Source organism: Somniosus microcephalus, unplaced genomic scaffold (assembly GCF_052327205.1).
Source record: "Somniosus microcephalus isolate GS21.2 unplaced genomic scaffold, FLI_Smic_1.0 scaffold195, whole genome shotgun sequence".
Lineage (NCBI taxonomy): Eukaryota > Metazoa > Chordata > Chondrichthyes > Squaliformes > Somniosidae > Somniosus > Somniosus microcephalus.
Window position 1 is genome coordinate 236,708 of NW_028225382.1, and position 20,465 is coordinate 257,172.

The 20,465-nt window shown below is 46.1% G+C and overlaps 1 long non-coding RNA gene across 1 annotated transcript in view; it reads right to left on the bottom strand.

Moving 5' to 3' along the window:
• Nucleotides 1-17,743, bottom strand: part of LOC147082070 (uncharacterized) — a 29,184-nt gene extending 11,441 nt beyond the window's left edge. Inside the window, exons 1-2 of the long non-coding RNA XR_015076322.1 lie at nucleotides 17,653-17,743; nucleotides 16,099-16,263 (exon numbers count right to left, since the gene is read on the bottom strand). This is a non-coding gene — a long non-coding RNA (uncharacterized LOC147082070). The remainder of the gene's footprint in view (nucleotides 1-16,098; nucleotides 16,264-17,652) is intronic.
• Nucleotides 17,744-20,465: the final 2,722 nt, after the last annotated feature.

A 20,465-nucleotide genomic window follows, 5' to 3' on the forward strand; every position in this document is an offset into this window, starting at 1 on the left:
CCCCGCCGACCCCGACCCCTGCCGACCCCCCCGCGCCGACCCCAACCCCCGCTGACCCACCCCCAACAAATTTACCAGTCTTATAAAATACCTTCCGAAATCCGAAATTTTCCGAAAACCGAAACACGGCTGGTCCCGAGGTTTTCGGATAAAGGATAGTCTACCTGTATCTGAAGCGACACCAGTGGCTACACACTGGGGAGAGCCCGTTCACCGGCCCCGTGTTCCAGAAGTGATTAACTCAGTTATCCACTCCAATGATACACCAGCAAGATCACACTAGGGAGAGACCTTTAACCCGCTCCGTGTGTGGGACGGGATTAATTGCACCATTCGTGCAGCTGAGACACCAGCTTGTCCATGCCGATGAGAGACCGTTGACCTGCTCCGTGTTTTTGAAGCGATTCTCTCATTCTGCCACCCTCCTGAGACACCAGCTTGTTCACATTAAATGTTCTGACTGTGGGAAGAGATTTAAAAGGTCCCAGGATCTGAAGAGACACCAGCTGGAGAGAGCAGGAGAGATTCTGTTCACCTGCTGTGTGTGGGAAGAGATTCACTCGGTCCTCGAATCTGCTGGCACACCAGCGAGTTCACACTGGGGAGAGGCTGGTGAAACATTCCGACTGTGGGTAAAGCTTTCAAATGTCCCAGGAGCTGAAGGGACACCAGCTGGAGACAGCAGGAAAGAGGCCATTCACCTGCTCCGTGTGTGGGAAGGGATTCACTCAGTCATCCCACCTACTGACACACCAATGAGTTCACACTGATGAGAGACCATTTACATGTCCTGTCTGTGGGAAGAGCTTTAAAACCGCTGGGAATCTGAAACAACACAAGCAAGTTCACTCCGATCAGAGACCATTTACATGTTCTGACTGTGGGATGAGCTTTAAAAGCTCCGAGAATCTGAAGGGACACCAGCGAGTTCACACTGGGGAGAGGCCATTCACCTGCTCTGTGTGTGGGAAGGGATTCACTCGGTCCTCAACTCTGCTGAAACACCAGCGAGTTCACACTGTTCTGTACTGCAGGGCCCTGAAGACAGCTGGGGTGACATGAACATGGAATGGATGAATGTTTTATAAATTCTTGTACTGCTGTTTAATCTTTAAGACTGTTGTGCTGATGATTCCCTTCTTTTGACTGTTCATGGTGTTACATAGAATGTACAGCACAGAAACAGGCCATTTGGCCCAACTGGTCCATGCCAGTGTTTATGCCCCACACCCACCTTACTTCAATTAACCCGATCAACATCTCCTCCCACTCCTTTCTCCCTCATGTGGCTTCCCCATAAATGCATCTGTGCTGTTCACCTCAACCACTCCTTGTGGTAACGAGTTCCGCATTCTACCACTCTCTGGGTAAAGATATTTCTCCTGAATTCACTACTGGATTTATTAGTGACTTTTATATTTATAGCCACATAAATATGATGAGATTTTGTTAAGCTGACCAGTATGTTGTTGTACTTTGTCTTTTTTTGATGAATGAAACATTACTGAGCCCCTGTACCCGTGTTATGGGATGAAGTGCCAGACAAGTGAATGCACAATGTCTGGGTGTGAATCTGATAATAACCTCACGGACCGTATAGGTGTGATAACCAGACGGGCTTGTGGTTATAGTCTGGTCACAGATGGACTAAATTCCCTGAATTAGCAGGAGTTCAGGAGGCGGTCAACAGACGGGTCCAAACAATCCCATTTCCTGAGCGGTAACCAAGCTTGTGTATAAGAACAGGCCACTTAAGCCGTTGTCAGTTGGAACAGACTCGAGAAGATCGCACGTGAATCCACTGTACTTCTATTCTCCAGATTGAGGGAATTATCACCCGATCTGTGTTATGCAGCGCTCTTAATAAAGTCTGGAGAGACAATTTGTGTTCTTGTGAGCTTGATTATCTGGTATCCGATACCCTGGGACTCCCGATCATTAGAGTCAACCTCAGTGTGTGGAAAGGGATTCCCTGGTGTATCCCACCCGCTGACACACCAGAGTGTCCACAGTGTGACTGCGGTGGGTCGATTCCACTGTTTCCGATGCCTTTAATCACAGGCATGTGCGGCCCAGTTAAAGGGACATCGACCGTCACATCCTCTTCTCTCGGAGTATTGGTGTCAGTTAAAGAGTCTGTGACCTTTCTGTCTTCTCCTTTGTAACTAAAGGGACAATGTGTCTCCTTACCTCAGCGTAACACCTCGATATTTAAAGGGACATTGTCTCTCTGTATTCATAGAATCACAGAATAGCACAGGAGGAGGCCATTCGGCCCATCGAGTCTGTGCCGGCTCTTTCAAAGAGCAATCCAGTTAGTCCCACTCCTCCGCTCTTTCCCTATATCCCTGCAATTTATTTCAGTTCAAGTATTTACCCCGTCCCCTTTTGAAGGCTCCTGTTGAATCTGCTTCCACCGCCCTATCAGGCAGCGCGTTCCCCATCACAACAACTCGCTGTGGAAACATAAGTTTCCTCATGTCACCTCTGGTTCTTTTGCCAATCACCTTAAATCTGTGTCCTCTGGTTAACGACCCTTCCTCCGCTGGAAACAGTTTCTCCTTATTTACTCTATCCAAATTATTCATGATTTTTAACACCTCTATCAAATCTCCCCTTAACCTTCTCTGCTCCAAGGGGAACAACCCCAGCTTCTCCAGTCTCTCCACATAACTGAAGTCCCTCATCCCTGGTACCATTCTGGTCAATCTCCCCTTAACCTTCTCTGCTCCAAGGAGAACAATCCCAGCTTCTCCAGTCTCTCCACATAACTGAAGTCCCTCATCCCCTGGTACAATTCTAGTTAATCTCCCCTTAACCGAACATAAGAAATAGGAGCAGGAGTAGGCCAATCGGCCCCTCGAGCCTGCTCCGCCATTCAATAAGATCATGGCTGATCTGATCCTAACCGCCAATCCACTATCACAGAACCATCTCCTGAATCTAACAGAATTAGACACACGAAATAGGAGCAGGATCAGGCTACATGGCCCCTGGGCCCGCTCCGCTACCCACAGGGCCATGACCGATCCGAACCTAGACTCATGTCCAAATTCCTGCCCGCTCCCCGTAACCCTTAATTCCCTTTACTTCTAGGAAACTGTCTATTTCTGTTTTAAATTTATGTAATGATGTAGCTTCTACAGCTTTTTGGGGCAGCATATTCCATGGACCTACCACCCTCTGAGTGAAGTAGTTCCTCCTCATCTCAGTTTTGAAAGAGCAGCCCCTTATTCTAAGACTATGCCCCCTAGTTCTAGTTTCACCCATCATCGGGAACATCTTCCCCGCATCCACCCGATCCAACCCCTTCACAATCTTATATGTTTCAATAAGATCGCCTCTCATTCTTCTGAACTCCAATGAGTAGAGTCCCAATCTACTCAACCTCTCATCATATGTCCATCCCCTCATCCCCGGGATTAACCGAGTGAACCTTCTTTGTACTGACTCGAGAGCAAGTATGTCCTTTCTTAAGTATGGACACCAAAACTGTACGCAGTATTCCAGGTGCGGTCTCACCAAAACCTTGTACAACTGAAGCAATACCTCCCTATTTTAATATTCTATCCCCCTAGCAATGAAAGCCAACATTCCATTGGCCTTCTTAATCACTTGCTGCACCTGCATACTAACCTTTTGAGTTTCGTGCACCAGGACCCCCAGATCCCTTTGCACTTCAGTACTTTCCAGTTTCTTGCCATTAAGATAATAACTTGCTCTACGATTTTTCCTGCCAAAGTGCATAACCTCACACTTTCCAGTATTGTATTCCATCTGCCAAATCTCTGCCCACTTACTTAGCCTGTCTATGTCCCCTTGCAGGTTTTTTATGTCCTCCTCACTCACTACTTTCCCTCCCATTTTAGTATCATCTGCAAACTTTGATATGTTACACTCGGTCCCCTCCTCCAAATCGTTAATATAGATTGTAAAGAGTTGGGGACCCAGCACTGACCCCTGCGGAACACCACTAGTTACTGATTGCCAGTCTGAGAATGAACCATTTATCCCAACTCTCTACCTTCTGTTCGATAGCCAATCCTCTATCCATGCCAGAATATTACCCCCAATCCCGTGATTTTTTTATCTTAAGCAATAATCTTGTGTGGCACCTTGTCAAATGCCTTTTGGAAGTCTAAATACACTACGTCCACTGGTTCCCCTTTATCCACCCTATATGTTACTTCCTCAAAGAACTCCAGCAAATTTGTCAAACATGACTTCCCCTTCATAAAACCATGCTGACTTTGTCCTATTAAATTATGATTATCCAAATGTCCTGTTACTGTCTCCTTAATAATGGACTCCAAAATTTTACCTACCACAGATGTTAGGCTAACTGGTCTATAGTTTCCAGCCTTCTGTCTACTGCCCTTTTTAAATAAGGGTGTTACATTAGCAGTTTTCCAGTCTGCCAGGACCTTTGCCGAGTCCAGGGAGTTTTGGAAAATTATTACCAATGCATCCACAATCCCTACCGCCACTTTCCCCAAGACCCTAGGATGTAAGCCATCAGGTCCAGGTGATTTATCCACCTCGAGTCCCATTATTTTACCGAGTACCACTTCCTTAGTGATTTTGATCGTGTTTAGCTCCTCCCCCCCCCTATAGCCCCCTGTTTGTCCAGTGTTGGGATATTCTTAGTGTCCTCTACTGCAAAGACTGATCCAAAATATTCATTCAGTGTTTTTGCCATCTCCATATTTCCCACCATTAATTTCCCGGTCTCCTCTAAGGGACCAACATTTACTTTAGCCACCCTTTTTCTTTTTATATAACTATAAAAACTCTTACTATCTGTTTTTATATTTTTTGCTAATTTACTTTCATAATCTATCTTCCCTTTCTTAATCAATCTTTGTTATTTTTTGCTGTCTTTTAAAGTTTTCCCAATCCTCTATCCTCCCACTAGATTTGGCTACCTTATATGCCCTTGTTTTTAGTCGAATACTATCCTTAATTTCTTTACTTAGCCACGGATGGCTGTCTTTTCTTTTACACCCTTTTCTTCTCAGTGGAATATATATTTTTTGGAAGTTGTAAAATAACTCCTTAAATGTACACCACTGATCATGTATCGTCTTACCCTTTAATCTATTTTCCCAATCCACTCTAATCAATTCCGCTCTCATACCTTCATAGTCTCCTTTATTCAAGCTCAGCACGCTTGTTTGAGATCCAACCTTCTCACCCTCTAATTGAATATGGAATTCAACCATGTTATGGTCACTCATTCCAAGGGGATCCTTTACTAGGACATTTTTAATTAATCCTGTCTCGTTACACAGGACCAGATCTAAAGGTTGCTTGCCCCCTGGTCGGTTCAGTTACATACTGCTCTAGAAACCCATCCCTAATACACTCAATGAACTCATCCTCAAGGCAGCCCTGCCCAATTTGATTTGTCCAATTAATATGATAGTTAAAATCCCCCATAATTATAGATGTTCCCTTATTACAAGCCTCAACTATTTCCTGATTGATACTCCGTCCAACAGAGTTGCAACTGTTCGGATGCCTATAGACTACGCCCACTAATGTTTTTTTCCCTTATTATTCCTTCTTATCTCCACCCAAACTGTTTCATTATCCTGATCTTTTGACCCAATATCATTTCTCTGTATTACAGTGATTCCTTCCTTTATTAACATAGTCACCCCACCTCCCCTTCCTTCCTACCTGTCCTTCCTGATCATTAAATAACCTGGTATGTTTAATTCCCAGGCATTGTCACCCTGCAGCCATGTTTTTGTAATGGCCACAAGATCATACCCATATGTAGTTATTTGTGCCATTAACTCCAAAGATGTGCAGGTTAGGTTGATTGGCTATGATAAAATTGACCCTTAGTGTTAGGGGGATTAAATACGTGGGGTTACGGGGATAGGGTGGGATATGTGTTGGTGTAGGGGTTACGGGGATCGGGTGGGATATGTGTCGGTGCAGGCTCGATGGGCCGAAATGGCCTCTATCTGCAGTGAGGTTTGTGTGATTTCTGTGAACTCGTCTATTTTGTTACGAATGCTACGTGCATTCAGATAGAGAAGTATCAAATATGTTTTGAGAGACTTAGTTCCTGCTTTTGCCCTTTTTATTACTTGACCTTTTACTCCATACCTTCTGCCCCTTCCTGACACGCTCTGGTTTTTAATTTCCCCACTGCTACCTAAGTCTATGACCTTCTCTGTTGTCATTTTTATTATTTGCTCTCTAGGAACCTTCCCCCCCACTGGTTAGTTTAAAACCCTCTCTACAGCCCTAGTTATATGATCCGCCAGGACTCTAGTCCCAGCACTGGCCAAGTGAAGCCCGTCCCAACGGAACAGCTCCCTCCTGCCCCAGTACTGGTGCCAGTGTCCCAGGAAGCAAAACCCATTTCTCCCACACCAGTCTTTGAGCCACGCATTTAACTCTCTAATTTTATTTGTCCTAGCCAAATTCGCTCGTGGCTCAGGTAATAATAGAGATTATTACCCTTGAGGTTCTGTTTTTTAATTTGACCCCTAGCTGCTCATACTCCTTTAACAACCGGCTTCCTAGTCCTATCTACGTCGTTTGTACCAACATGGACCACGACAACTGGATCCACCCCCTCCCACTGCAAGTTTCTTTCCAGCCCAGAGGAGATGTCCTTAACCCTGGCACCGGGTAGGCAACACAGCCTTCGGGACTCTCGCTCTCGGCTGCAGAGAACTCTATCTATCCCCCTAATACTATCCCCTACCACTACAACATTTCTATTTACTCCCCCCTCTTGAATGGCCCCCCGTTCCACGGTGCTGTGGCCAGGTTGCTCATCCTCCCTGCAGTCCCTGCTCCTGTCCCCACAGGGAGTAAGAACCTCGAACCTGTTGGACAAGAGCAAGGACTGCGGCTCCTCCAACACTACCTCCTGGATCCCCATACCTGCCTCACTCGTAGTCACACCGTCCTGTCCCTGACCATGGGCTACATCTGAATTAATTAACTTCATAGGTGTGACCACCTCCTGATACACAGAGTCCAGGTACTTCTCCCCCTCCCTGATGTGTCGCAGTGTCTGAAGCTCAGACTCCAGCTCATCAACACGGAGCTGGAGTTCCTGTAGCAGCAGACACTTGTCACAGACGTAATCACCGTGAGTCTCAATGGGGTCCACCGGCTCCCACATCTCGCAACAGTAACACATCACCTGCTCCATTCTATGTAATTAATTACATTTTTTATTGTTAGTTATGGACACCCTCTGCCCGATTTTAGATGCTAGTATCCCCTTTAATTAATTGGATTTAAATTAAATCAATCCCTCTAATCACACCAGTTAAATGGTTTACCAACAGTCACTCTGCACCAGAAAGGCCTTATTAACTACAACCCACAGAGTTAAAGTTTGAAAAGAGCACCTAACACCCCACTTACCCAAACTCACAGCACTCTCTGCTGACTCGCACTCAGTGCTTGCTCGCACTAGCCTGGTCTTTTTATACTGTTTGTTTGTTTACAGCCAAATGAGTCACCCCTGCTGATTGGTTAAAAAACTGGTTTCCACTGCCTGCTGTGCCAATTTACCCCTACTGCAGTGTAACCTTGTTTTACTCTTCTTAAACCAACAGAATCCCAAATATTTAACTTTTCCCCTTTACTTAAACTGCTTAAGTAATCTTATCAAGAATGATTTAAAGAGAAATAACAATTAAAGAACTCTCACTCTTACCCAAACTCACAGCACTCTCTGCTGACTCGCACTCAGTGTTAGTAGGTGAGCACTTTGGTGACAGTGACCATAATTCGGTGAGATTTAAGGTAGTCATGGAAAAGGACACAGATGGACCGGAAATAAAGGTTCTAAATTGGGGGACGGACGATTTTAATATGATAAGGCAGGATCTGGCCAAAGTGGACTGGGATCAGCTACTTGTAGGAAAATCCACATCAGAGCAATGGGAGTCTTTCAGAAAGGAAATTGAGAGAGTACAATGGCAACATGTTCCCGTAAAGGTCAAGGATGGGACCAACAAGCCCAGGGAACCCTGGATGTCAAGGGATATATGATAATGGATTAGGGAAAAAAGGAGGGCTTTTGGCAGATACAAAGGAGTAAAGACAGAGGAAGCCCTAGAGGAGTATAAAAAGTGCAGGGGGATACTTAAAAAAAAAAAAAAAATTAGGAGAGCGAGGAGGGGCCATGAAATAACACTGGCGAGCAAAATAAAAGGAAAATCCTAAGGTGTTTTAAAAGTATATTAAGGGCAAGAGGATAACCAGGGAATGAGTAGGGCCCATTCGGGACCAAAGTGGCAATCTGTGTGTGAAGCCAGAAGATGTAGGTGGGGTTTTAAATGAATTTTTTGCATCTGTGTTCACTATGGAGAAGGACGATGTAGACATAGAAGTCAGGCAGGGGGACTGTGATATACTTGAACATATTAGCATCGAGAGGGAGGAGGTACTAGCGGTTTTAGCAGGCTTAAAAGTGGATAAATCCCCAGGCCCGGATGAGATGTATCCCAGACTGCTGTGTGAGGCAAAGGAGGAGATTACAGGGGCTCTGACACAAACTTTCAGAACCTCTCTGGCCACAGGGGATGTAAGAACATAAGAAATAGGAGCAGGAGTAGGCCAATCGGCCCCTCGAGCCTGCTCCACCATTCAATAAGATCATGGCTGATCTGATCCTAACCTCAAATCTACTTTCACTCTCCATCCCACCCGAACCCATGTGATCTCCCGGGAGAGGCGAAAAACCAGATAAAAAAAACCAATGGCCAATTTGGGAGGAAAAAATCTGGGAAATTCCTCTCCGACCCATCTAGGCGATCGAAACTTGTCCAGGAGATCACTCTGTCCCTATATTTTCTACAGTACTTGCCTTCTGTAAAAGGTGATCTCCACCCCAGCCAGGAACAGGAATAAAACCATCTCCTGAAATCTAACACAGAATTAGAACACAAGAAGTAGGAGCAGAACCAGCCTACATGGCCCCTGGGCCCGCTCCGCTACCCACAGGGCCATGACCATTCCAAACCTAGACTCATGTCAAATTTTCTGCCCGCTCCCCGTAACCCCTAATTCCCTTTACTTCTAAGAAACTGTCTATTTCTGTTTTAAATTTATTTAATGATGTAGCTTCCACAGCTTTCTGGGGCAGCAAATTCCACAGACCTACCACCCTCAGTGAAGAAGCTTCTCCTCATCTCAGTTTTGAAAGAGCAGCCCCTTATTCTAAGATTATGCCCCCTAGTTCTAGTTTCACCCATCATTGGGAACATCCTCACCACATCCACCCGATCAAGCCCCTTCACAATCTTACATGTTTCAATAAGATCGCCTCTCATTCTTCTGAACTCCAATGAGTAGAGTCGCAATCTACTCAACCTCTCCTCATATGTCCACCCCCTGAGCCCCGGGATTAACCGAGTGAACCTTCTTTGCACTGACTCGAGAGCAAGTATGTCTTTTCTTAAGTATGGACACCAAAACTGTGTGTAGTATTCCAGGTGCGGTCTCACCAATACCTTGTACAACTGCAGCAATACCTCCCTGTTTTTATATTCTATCCCCCTAGCAATGAAAGCCAACATTCCATTGGCCTTCTTGATCACTTGCTGCACCTGCATACTAACTTTTTGAGTTTCGTGCACCAGGACCCCCAGATCACTTTGTACTACAGTACTTTCCAGTTTCTTGCCATTAAGATAATAACTTGCTCTATGATTTTTCCTGCCAAAGTGCATAACCTCACACTTTCCAGTATTGTATTCCATCTGCCAACTCTCTGCCCACTTACTTAGCCTGTCTATGTCACTTTGCAGGTTTTTTATGTCCTCCTCACTCACTACTTTCCCTCCCATTTTAGTATCATCTGCAAACTTTGATATGTTACACTCAGTCCCCTCCTCCAAATCGTTAATATAGATTGTAAAGAGTTGGGGACCCAGCACTGACCCCTGCGGAACACCACTAGTTACTGATTGCCAGTCTGAGAACGAACCATTTATCCCAACTCTCTGCTTTCTGTTAGAGAGCCAATCCTCTATCCATGCCAGAATATTACCCCCAATCCCGTGATTTTTTATCTTGAGCAATAATCTTTCGTGTGGCACCTTGTCAAATGCCTTTTGGAAGTCTAAATACACTACGTCCACTGGTTCCCCTTTATCCACCCTGTATGTTACTTCCTCAAAGAACTCCAGCAAATTTGTCAAACATGACTTCCCCTTCATAAAACCATGCTGACTTTGTCCTGTTAAATTATGTTTATCCAAATGTCCCATTACTGTCTCCTTAATAATGGACTCCAAAATTTTACCAACCACAGATGTTAGGCTAACCGGTCTATAGTTTCCAGCCTTCTGCCTACTACCCTTTTTAAATAAGGGTGTTACATTAGGAGTTTTCCAATCTGCCGGGACCTTTGCTGAGTCCAGGGAGTTTTGGAAAATTATTACCAATGCATCCACAATCCCTACCGCCACTTCCCTCAAGACTCTAGGATGTAAGCCATCAGGTCCAGGGGATTTATCCGCCTTGAGTCCCATTATTTTACCAAGTACCACTTCCTTAGTGATTTTAATTGTATTTAGCTCCTCCCCCCCCCAGAGCCCCCTGTTTGTCCAGTGTTGGGATATTCTTAGTGCCCTCTACCGCAAAGACTGATACAAAATAATTGTTCAGCGTTTTTGCCATCTCCATGTTTCCCACCATTAATTTCCCGGTCTCATCCTCTAAGGGACCAACATTTACTTTAGCCACCCTTTTTCTTTTTATATAACTACAGAAACTTTTGCTATCTGTTTTTATATTTTTTGCTAATTTACTTTCATAATCTATCTTCCCTTTCTTAATCTTTTAGTTATTTTTTGCTGTCTTTTAAAGACTTCCCAATATTTTATCCTCCCACTAGATTTGGCTACCTTATATGCCCTTGTTTTTAGTCGGATACTATCCTTAATTACTTTACTTAGCCACGGATGGCTATCTTTTCTTTTACACCCTTTTTTCCTCAGTGGAATATATATTTTTTGGAAGTTGTAAAATAACTCCTTAAATGTACACCACTGATCATGTACCATCTTACCCTTTAATCTATTTTCCCAGTCCACTCTAATCAATTCCGCTCTCATACCTTCATAGTCTCCTTTATTCAAGCTCAGCACGCTTGTTTGAGATCCAACCTTCTCACCCTCTAATTGAATATGGAATTCAACCATGTTATGGTCACTCATTCCAAGGGGATCCTTTACTAGGACATTTTTAATTAATCCTGTCTCATTACACAGGACCAAATCTAAGGTTGCTTGCCCCCTGGTCGGTTCAGTTACATACTGCTCAAGAAACCCATCCCTAATACACTCAATGGACTCATCCTCAAGGTTGCCCTGCCCAATTTGATTTGTCCAGTTATGATAGTTAAAATCCCCCATAATTATAGCTGTTCCCTTATTACAAGCCTCAACTATTTCCTGATTAATACGCCGTCCAGCAGAGTTGCAACTGTTCAGAGGCCTATAGACTACGCCCACTAGTGTTTTTTCCCCCTTACTATTCCTTATCTCCACCCAAACTGTTTCACTATCCTGATGCTTTCACCCAATATCATTTCTCTGTATTACAGTGATTCCTTCCTTTATTAACATAGCCACCCCACCTCCCCTTCCTTCCTGCCTGCCCTTCCTGATTGTTAAATAACCTGGTATATTTAATTCCCAGTCATGGTCACCCTGCAGCCATGTTTCTGTAATAGCCACAAGATCATACCCATATGTAGTTATTTGTGCCGTTAACTCGTCCATTTCGTTACGAATGCTACGTGCATTCAGATAAAGAACTTTCAAATATGTTTTGTGACACTTGGTTCCTGCTTTTTCCCCTTTTACTACTGTGCCAGAGGACTGGAGAGCAGCTAACATAGTGCCATTATTCAAGGATAGGTATAAACCAGGGAATTACAGGCCAGTGAGCCTAACATCAGTGGTAGGGAAATTATTGGAAAAAATTCTGAGGGACTGAATTAGTCTCCACTTGGAGAGGCAAGGATTAATCAGGGATAGTCAGCATGGCTTTGTCAAGGGAAGATCATGTCTGACTAATTTGATTGAATTTTTTGAGGGGGTAACTAGGTGTGTGGATGAGGGTAGTGCAGTGGATGTGGTATACATGGACTTCAGTAAGGCTTTTGATAAAGTCCTGCATAGGAGACTAGTCAAGAAGGTAAGAGCCCATGGGATCCAGGGTGCCTTGGCACATTGGATCCAAAACTGGCTTCGTGGCAGAAGGCAGAGGGTGATGGTCGAAGGTTGTTTTTGTGACTAGAAGCCTGTGTCCAGTGGGGTACCGCAGGGATCGGTGTTGGATCCCTTGCTGTTTGTGGTCTACATTAATGATTTGGATGTGAATGTAAAAGGTATGATCAGTAAGTTCGTAGATGACACGAAAATTGGTGGGGTGGTAAATAGCGAGGAGGGTAGTCTCAGTCTGCAGGACGATATAGATGGGTTGGTCAGATGGGCGGAACAGTGGCAAATGGAAATTAACCCTGAAAAGTGTGAGGTGATGCATTTTGGAGGGACTAACAAGGCAAGGGAATACACAATGAATGGTAAGACCCTAGGAAAGACAGAGGATCAGAGGGACCTTGGTGTGCATGTACATAGATCCCTGAAGGCAGCAGAACAGGCGGATAAGGTGGTTAAAAAGGCATATGGGATACTTGCCTTCATTAGACGAGGCATAGAATATAAGAGCAGGGAGGTTATGATGGAGCTGTACAAAACGCTGGTTAGGCCACAGCTGGAATACACAGTTCTGGTCGCCACACTATAGGAAGGATGTGATTGCTTTGGAGAGGGTTCAGAGGAGATTCACCAGGGTGTTACCTGGGCTGGAGCGCTTCAGCTATGAAGAGAGACTGGACAGGCTGGGGTTGTTTTCCTTAGAGCAGAGAAGGCTGAGGGGGGACCTGATTGAGGTGTACAAAATTATGAGGGGCATAGATAGGGTAGATAGAAAGGAACTTTTTCCCTCAGTAGAGGGGTCAATAACAAGGGGGCATAGATTCAAGGTAAGGGGCAGGAGGTTTAGAGGGGATTTGAGGAAGAACTTTTTCACCCAGAGGGTGGTTGGAATCTGGAACTCACTGCCTGAAAGGGTGGTAGAGGCAGGAACCCTCACAACATTCAAGAAGCATTTAGATGAGCACTTGAAACAGCATAGCATACAAGGCTACGGACCAAGTGCTGGAAAATGGGATTAGAATAGACAGGGCTTGATGGCCAGCACGGACACGATGGGCCAAACGGCCTCTTTCTGTGCTGTATGACTCTAAGTTATGCTGAACCTTCATAAAGCGCTGGTTAGGCCACAACTGGAGTCTTGCGTCCAGTTCTGGTCACCACACTTTAGGAAGGGTGTGATAGCCCTTGAGAGGGTGCAGAGGAGACTTACCAGAATGGTTCCGGGGATGGGGGATCTTAGCTACAAGGACAGGTTGGAGAAGCTGGATTTGTTTTCATTAGAGCAAATGAAGTTGAGGGGTGATTTGATCGAGGTGTACAAGATTATGACGGGTTTGGATAGGCTAGACGGGGAAAGGCTGTTCCCACCAGTTGATGGTACAAGGACTAGGGGACACAGATTTAAGGTTTTGGGCAAGAGATACAGGGGGGACGTGAGGAAAAACTTTTTTACGCAGCCACTGGTGAGGACCTGCAACTCACTGCCGACGGAAGTGGTGGAAGCGGAGACACTCAATGTTTTCAAGGGGAGGCTGGATAGGCACTTGAGGGAAATAAACTTGCAGGGCTACGGGGATAGAGCGGGGGAATGGGACTGACTGGATTGTATACAGAGAGCCGGCTCGGACTGGATGGGCCGAATGGCCTCCTGTTGTGCCGTTATGACTCTCTGGGGTCTAACCAGGGCTTTGTATAGCTGTAGCTTATAAGGAGAAACTGTTTCCAGTGGCAGGAGGGTCGGTAACCAGAGGACACAGATTTAAGGTCATTGACAAAAGAACCAGAGGCGAGGTGAGGAGAATTTTATTGACGCAGCGAGTTGTTGTGATCTGGAATGCGCTGCCTGAAAGGGCGGTGGAAGCAGAGTCAATAATAACGTTCACTGGGGAATTGGATAAATACTTGAAGGGGAAACATTTTCAGGGCTATGGGGACAGAGCAGGGGAGTGGGACTAAATGGAGAGCTCTTTCAAAGAGCCGGCACAGGCACGATGGGCTGAATGGCCTCCTTCTGTGCTGTATGATTCTAGGAGCCACTCCTAGAGTGGAGTGGTGCCCGCAGGGATCGCTTGGCAGGAAATTGGGAGGAGCTGGTTCACACGCAGACAGCACCTGATTTCGAGACGCTGTCCTTTTAAAATTGGTCCTCCACAGGCAAGGAGGGACTCGGTCCCTTTAATGAAAATCACACTGGAAAGGAGAGTCCCTGTCCCTTTAAGAGCCCTCCGCCCACCACTCCCGCCTTTTTCGTAAAGTCTTTGAAATTAATAATAAAAGTTCATGCAGAAAAAATGTGAGTGTGTGTCTGACTGTATTTTAGTGAGTATCTGTGTCTGTGTGTCTGTCTGACTGTATGTGTGTCTGTCTGTGTAGAATAGCATCATAGAATGATACAGCACAGAAGGAGGCCATTCGGCCCATCGTGCCTGTGCCGGCTCTTTGAAAGAGCGATCCAATTAATCCCACTCCCCATGCTCTTTCCCCAAAGCCCTGTAAATGTTTGCCCTTCAAGTATTTACCTCAATCTCTTTTGAATTATAATATTGAATCTACTTCCACCGCCCTTTCAGGCAGCGCATTCCAGATCACAACAACTTGGTGTAAAAATCTGTTTCCTCATGTCACCTCTGGTTCTTTTGCCAATCGCCTTAAATCTGGTTTCCGTCCCTTCAGCCATTGGAAACGGTTTCTCCTTATTTACTCTCTCAAAATCCATCCTGATTTTGAACAACTCTATCAAATCTCCTCTTAATCTTCTCTGCTTAAGGAGAACAACCCCAGCTTCTCCCGTCTCTCCACGTAACTCAAGTCCCTCATCCCTGGTCCCATTCTCGTAAATTTCTTCTGCACCCTCTCTTAGGCCTTGACATCCTTCCTAAAGTGTGGTGCCCAGCGGAAGCCTAGCCAGTGTTTTATAAAGGCTTAGCATAACCTGCTTGCTTTTGTACTCTATTCCTCTATTAATAAAGTCAAGGATCCTGTATGCTTTTTTAACAGCCTTCTCAACTTGTCCTGCCACCTTCTAAGATTTGTGTACATACACCCCGAGGCCTCTCTGTTCCTGCACCCTCTTTAAAACTGGGCCATTTAGTTTATATTGCCTCTCCTCATTCTTCCTACCAAAATGAATCACTTCACACTTCTCTACATTAAATTTAATCTGCCACGTTTCTGCCCATTTCACCAGTCTGGCTACATCCTCCTGAAGTCTGTTACTATCCTCATTGTTTGCTACATTTCCGAGTTTCGTGTCATCTGTAAATTTTGAAATTTTGCCCTGGATCCCCAAGTCCAGGTCATTGATATATATCAAAAAAAGCAGTGGTCTGAATCAATGTTCACGTTAAGTTGCGCGGCCACGCAGCCGGCTCACCGCCCTATAAATGGAATAAACGCGTATGTGCGGAAATTTGAATGGGCCGTGCAGCACGTTAAAGGGGCCACACCTCAAAAAAAGAGGGAACATTGATCCTAATACCGACCTCTGGGGAACATCACTGTTTACCTCCCTCCAGTCTGAAAAGAAACCGTTCACCACTACTCTCTGCTTTCTGTCCCGTGGCAGAAAATTGGGAGGGGGCGAGAGCAAACAGCACCTGATTTCTCGCCAAGCACTCAGGGGAGCAGGGGATTAGCCCTACTTTAAATGTCAGTCTCTTACATATACATTATAAAAAGGGAGACGCTGTCCCTTTAAAAATCGGTCATCCACGGGGACGCGGTCCCTTTAATGAAAATCTCATGGAAAAAGAGAGCGCCTGTCCCTTTAAGAGAACCCCCACCACTCCCATATTTTTCTTAAAGTGCTTGAAATTAATAATTGAAAACGCAGAAAATTAGTATTAAAAAAGTTAATTCAGGGGGAAAAAATATTTTTACTCACATTTGCTCCCCAGGGTTGCTTGTTTCTATTTCATCAATTTAAAAACGAACTGCTTTTTTTTAATGATCAGCCATGATCGCATTGAATGGCGGAGCAGGCTCGAGGGGCCGAATGGCCTACTCCTGCTCCTATCTTCTATGTTTCTATGTTTAAAACAAGTATCTTCTGTAAAATAAAATTAGTTTGAGCTGTAAAATCGGAAAGGAACATTAAAAATAAACTTTCCCAGGATCACAGATTCTGACCAGGCCGCTTTACAAAATGGCGGCGGGCCGATCCCAGGTCCTGCCTCCTCCTTCGCCGCGATTGGTTGGAGGACCAAAGCCCCTCGGTCGGTCCTCCAGGCTCCGCCTCCCCTCGCTCATTGGTGGAGAGCTCAGTGTCAGTCAATGCACGCCGGAGACGTCGTGACGTTGCAGGGTGGGCGGTTGGAGCAGGCGGGAAATTAAATTCATTTAAATTAAATCTCCCGTCAGCCTCCTCGGTCCCACTCAGCCGGCGCAAGTCCCGCCCCTCGGGCTCCTCCATTGGTTGGAGGATCCGCCGCCGGCTCGCTTCTCCAGTCCCGCCCTGGGTCCTATCTTCTATGTACTTTCAGTAATGACTTTTACAAACTGGTTTTACGGGAAATTAGAAGAGGGGGGGGGAGAGATTTGAAGACACTCGGTCCCTTTGTGACGCTAAAGTTGCAGCTGACCCCGCGCATGCGCTCCATGGCCCCGCCCCCTCCTGCTACACAGGCGCCCGGCCCGCACCGCGCATGCTCAGCACACACCCTGGGCCCCTGTCAATCATCCTCCCCCTCTGAACAGGCCCCTGCCCCTACTCCGCATGCGCCGCCGGGCCCCGCTCCCGAGGATGAGCCGCTACCGCGCCTGCGCAGGGCCTCGCATTCTGGGGAAGGCCCGGGCAACCACGAGGGTCCGGATCACCGGCGAAAAGTGAGTTTTATCAGGGTTTTTTTTATATATAACGAAGAGAAGCGCGGGCGGGGAAATAAATAAAAAGAAAATACAAACCGGACCGTCCCAGCGCCCTCCCGGCAGCGAGCGGAGCGGATTGAGCGGTTGCAGCCCCTTGTCCGAATGGGCTCTTCCTGTGATGACGTCACAATTGTGCATTTGAAAGCAGCTTGTATTGTGAAGCTTGTGCCCCTTTGCCAGGCCCGCTGCCTGCGGCCCCTCTCCCAGATTCCAGCCCCAGCTCTGTGCTGACTGAGCTGCTCTCACCTGGGGACAGCGCGTCACAATCGGCCCCAGCGCTCCTGAGCTGGAGAGGAGGCCCCGCCCCCTTGCCGCGCCGCCATTGGTTGAAGGACCAGGCCGCCCAGTTCAGTCCTCCCAGCTCAGCCCTCTTCCTATTGGTTAGCGCTCCCGTCAGTCAGAATCACATTGCTCCGGCTCACTCCGCCCCCCCGCGCACCTCAATCCGCTCCGTTCGGGGTCCGGAGGTCCCGCCCGCCCGACTGACTCTCAGGTTTGGTTTTTCTCGTATTTTACTTTATAATCTCGCTCTCCGCTCCCCCCTCGATTTAAATCGATTCCCCAACTTTACCCCGGCCGCTGATTTCGCCTCTTCCCCGGGCCCGGCCTTCCGTCTGCTCTCCGGAGACCCCACACAGGCGCACTGGCAGCCTCGATTCGTGGTGGGGCCGAATAAGCATGCGCGGCCCCGCCTCTCCACATTTAAAGGGACACCCACCCCCTCCACATTTAAAGGGACACCCACCCCGTCCACATTTAAAGGGACACCCACCTCCTCCACATTTAAAGGGACTCCCTCCCCCCCCTCTCATGTCCGCTACTGTGGAGGAGGAATTCTTTGAGTGTTTACGGGATGGTTTCCTGGACCAATATGTCGAGGAACCAACCAGAGATCAGGCCATCTTAGACTGGGTATTATGTAACGAGAAAGGATTAATTAGCAATCTGGTTGTACGAGGCCCGTTGGGTCGCAGTGATCATAATATGATCGAAATCTTTATTAAGATGGAGAATCAAGTTGTTGACTCAGAGACTAGGGTCCTAAATTTAAATAAAGGAAACTACGATGGTCTGAGAAGCAAGTGAGTAGGATTGATTGGGGAATGTCACTCAAAGGGTTGACGGTGGATAGGCAATGGCAAACATTCAAAGACCGCATGGATGAACTACAGAATTTGTTCATCCCAGTTTGGCATAAAAATAAAACAAAAAAGGTGACTCAACCGTGGCGAACAAGGGAAATTAGGGATAGCATAAGATCCAAGGAGAGGACATATAAATTGGCCAGAAAAAACAGTAAACCTGAGGATTGGGAGCAGTTTAGGATTCAACAAAGGAGGACAAAGGGATTAATTAAGAAGGGGAAAATAGAATATGAGAGTAAGTTTTCAGGAAACATAACAACTGACTGTAAAAGCTTTTATAGATATGTGAAGAGAAAAAGAACATAAGAAGTAGGAGCAGAAGTAGGCCATACGGCCCCTCGGGCCTACTCCGATATTCAGTAGGATCATGGCTGATCTGAACCTAGACTCACATCCACTTCCCTGCCCGCTCCCCGTAACCCCTAATTCCCTTATCAGTTAAGAAACTGTCAATCTCTGTTTTAAATTTATTTAATGTTGCAGCTTCCACAGCTATCTGAGGTAGCAAATTCCATAGATTTACCACCCTCTGAGTGAAGAAGTTTCTCCTCATCTCAGTTTTGAAACGGCAGCCCCTTATTCTAAGATTATGCCCCCTAGTTCTAGTCTCACCCATCAGTGGAAACATTCTCTCTGCATCCACCCGATCGAGCCCCCTCACAATCTTATATGTTTCGATAAGATCGCCTCTCATTCTTCTGAATTCCAATGAGTAGAGGCCCAACCTACTCAACCTTTCCTCATAAGTCAACCCCCTCATCTCCAGAATCAACCGAGTGAACCTTCTCTGAACTGCCTCGAGAGCAAGTATATCTTTTCTTAAATATGAAAACCAAAACTGCACGCAATATTCCAGGCGTGGCCTCACCAGTCCCCTGTATAACTGAAGCAAGACTTCCCTGCTTTTATACTCCATCCCCCTTGCAATAAAAGCCAAGATTCCATTGGCCTTCCTGATCACCTGCTGTACCTGCATACTAACCTTCTGTGTTTCATGCACCAGGACCCCCAGATCCCTTTGTACTGTAGCACTTTGCAGTTTCTCTCCATTTAGATAATAACTTGCTCTTTGATTTTTTCTGCCAAGGTGCATAACCTCACACTTTCCAACATTATATTCCATCTGCCAAATCTCTGCCCACTCACTTAGCCTGTCTATGTCCTTTTGCAGGTTTTTTATGTCCTCCTCACTCACTGCTTTCCCTCCCATCTTTGTATCGTCGGCAAACTTGGATATGTTGCACTCGGTCCCCTCCTCCAAATCGTTAATATAGATTGTAAAGAGTTGGGGTCCCAGCACTGACCCCTGCGGAACACCACTAGTTACTGATTGCCAACCCGAGAATGAACCATTTATCCCAACTCTCTGTTTTCTGTTAGATAGCCAATCTTCCACCCATGCCAATATATTACCCCCAATCCCATGCTTTTTTATCTTGCGTAGTAATCTTTTGTGTGGCACCTTGTCAAATGCCTTTTCGAAGTCCAAATACACCACATCCACTGGTTCCCCTTTATCCACCCTGTTTGTTACATCCTCAAAGAATTCGAGCAAATTTGTCAAACATGACTTCCCCTTTATAAAACCATGTCCAATTAAATTATGCTTATCCAAATGTCCTGTTACTGCTTCCTTAATAATGGACTCCAACATTTTACCAACCACAGATGTTAGGCTAACTGGTCAATAGTTTCCAACCTTTTGTTTCCAACCTTTTGTCTCCCTCCCTTTTTAAATAAGGGCATTACATTAGCAGTTTTCCAATCTGCTGGGACCTTGCCTGAATCCAGGGAGTTTTGGAAAATTACCACCAATGCATCCACAATCCCCACTGCTACCTCTCTCAAGACCCTAGGATGTAAGCCATCAGGTCCAGGGGATTTATCCACCTTAAGTCATTCAATGGCATTACCATCGCTGAATCCCCCACTATCAACATCCTGGGGGTTACCATTGATCAGAAACTGAACTGGACCAGCCATATAAATACTGTGGCTACAAGAGCAGGCCAGAGGCTGGGAATTCTGCAGCGAGTGTCTCACCTCCTGACTCCCCAAAGCCTTTCCACCATCTACAAGGCACAAGTCAGGAGTGTGATGGAATACTCTCCACTTGCCTGGATGAGTGCAGCTCCAACAACACTCAAGAAGCTCGACACCATTCAGGATAAAGCAGCCCGCTTGATTGGCACTCCATCCACCACCTTCAACATTCACTCCCTCCACCACCGGCGCACTG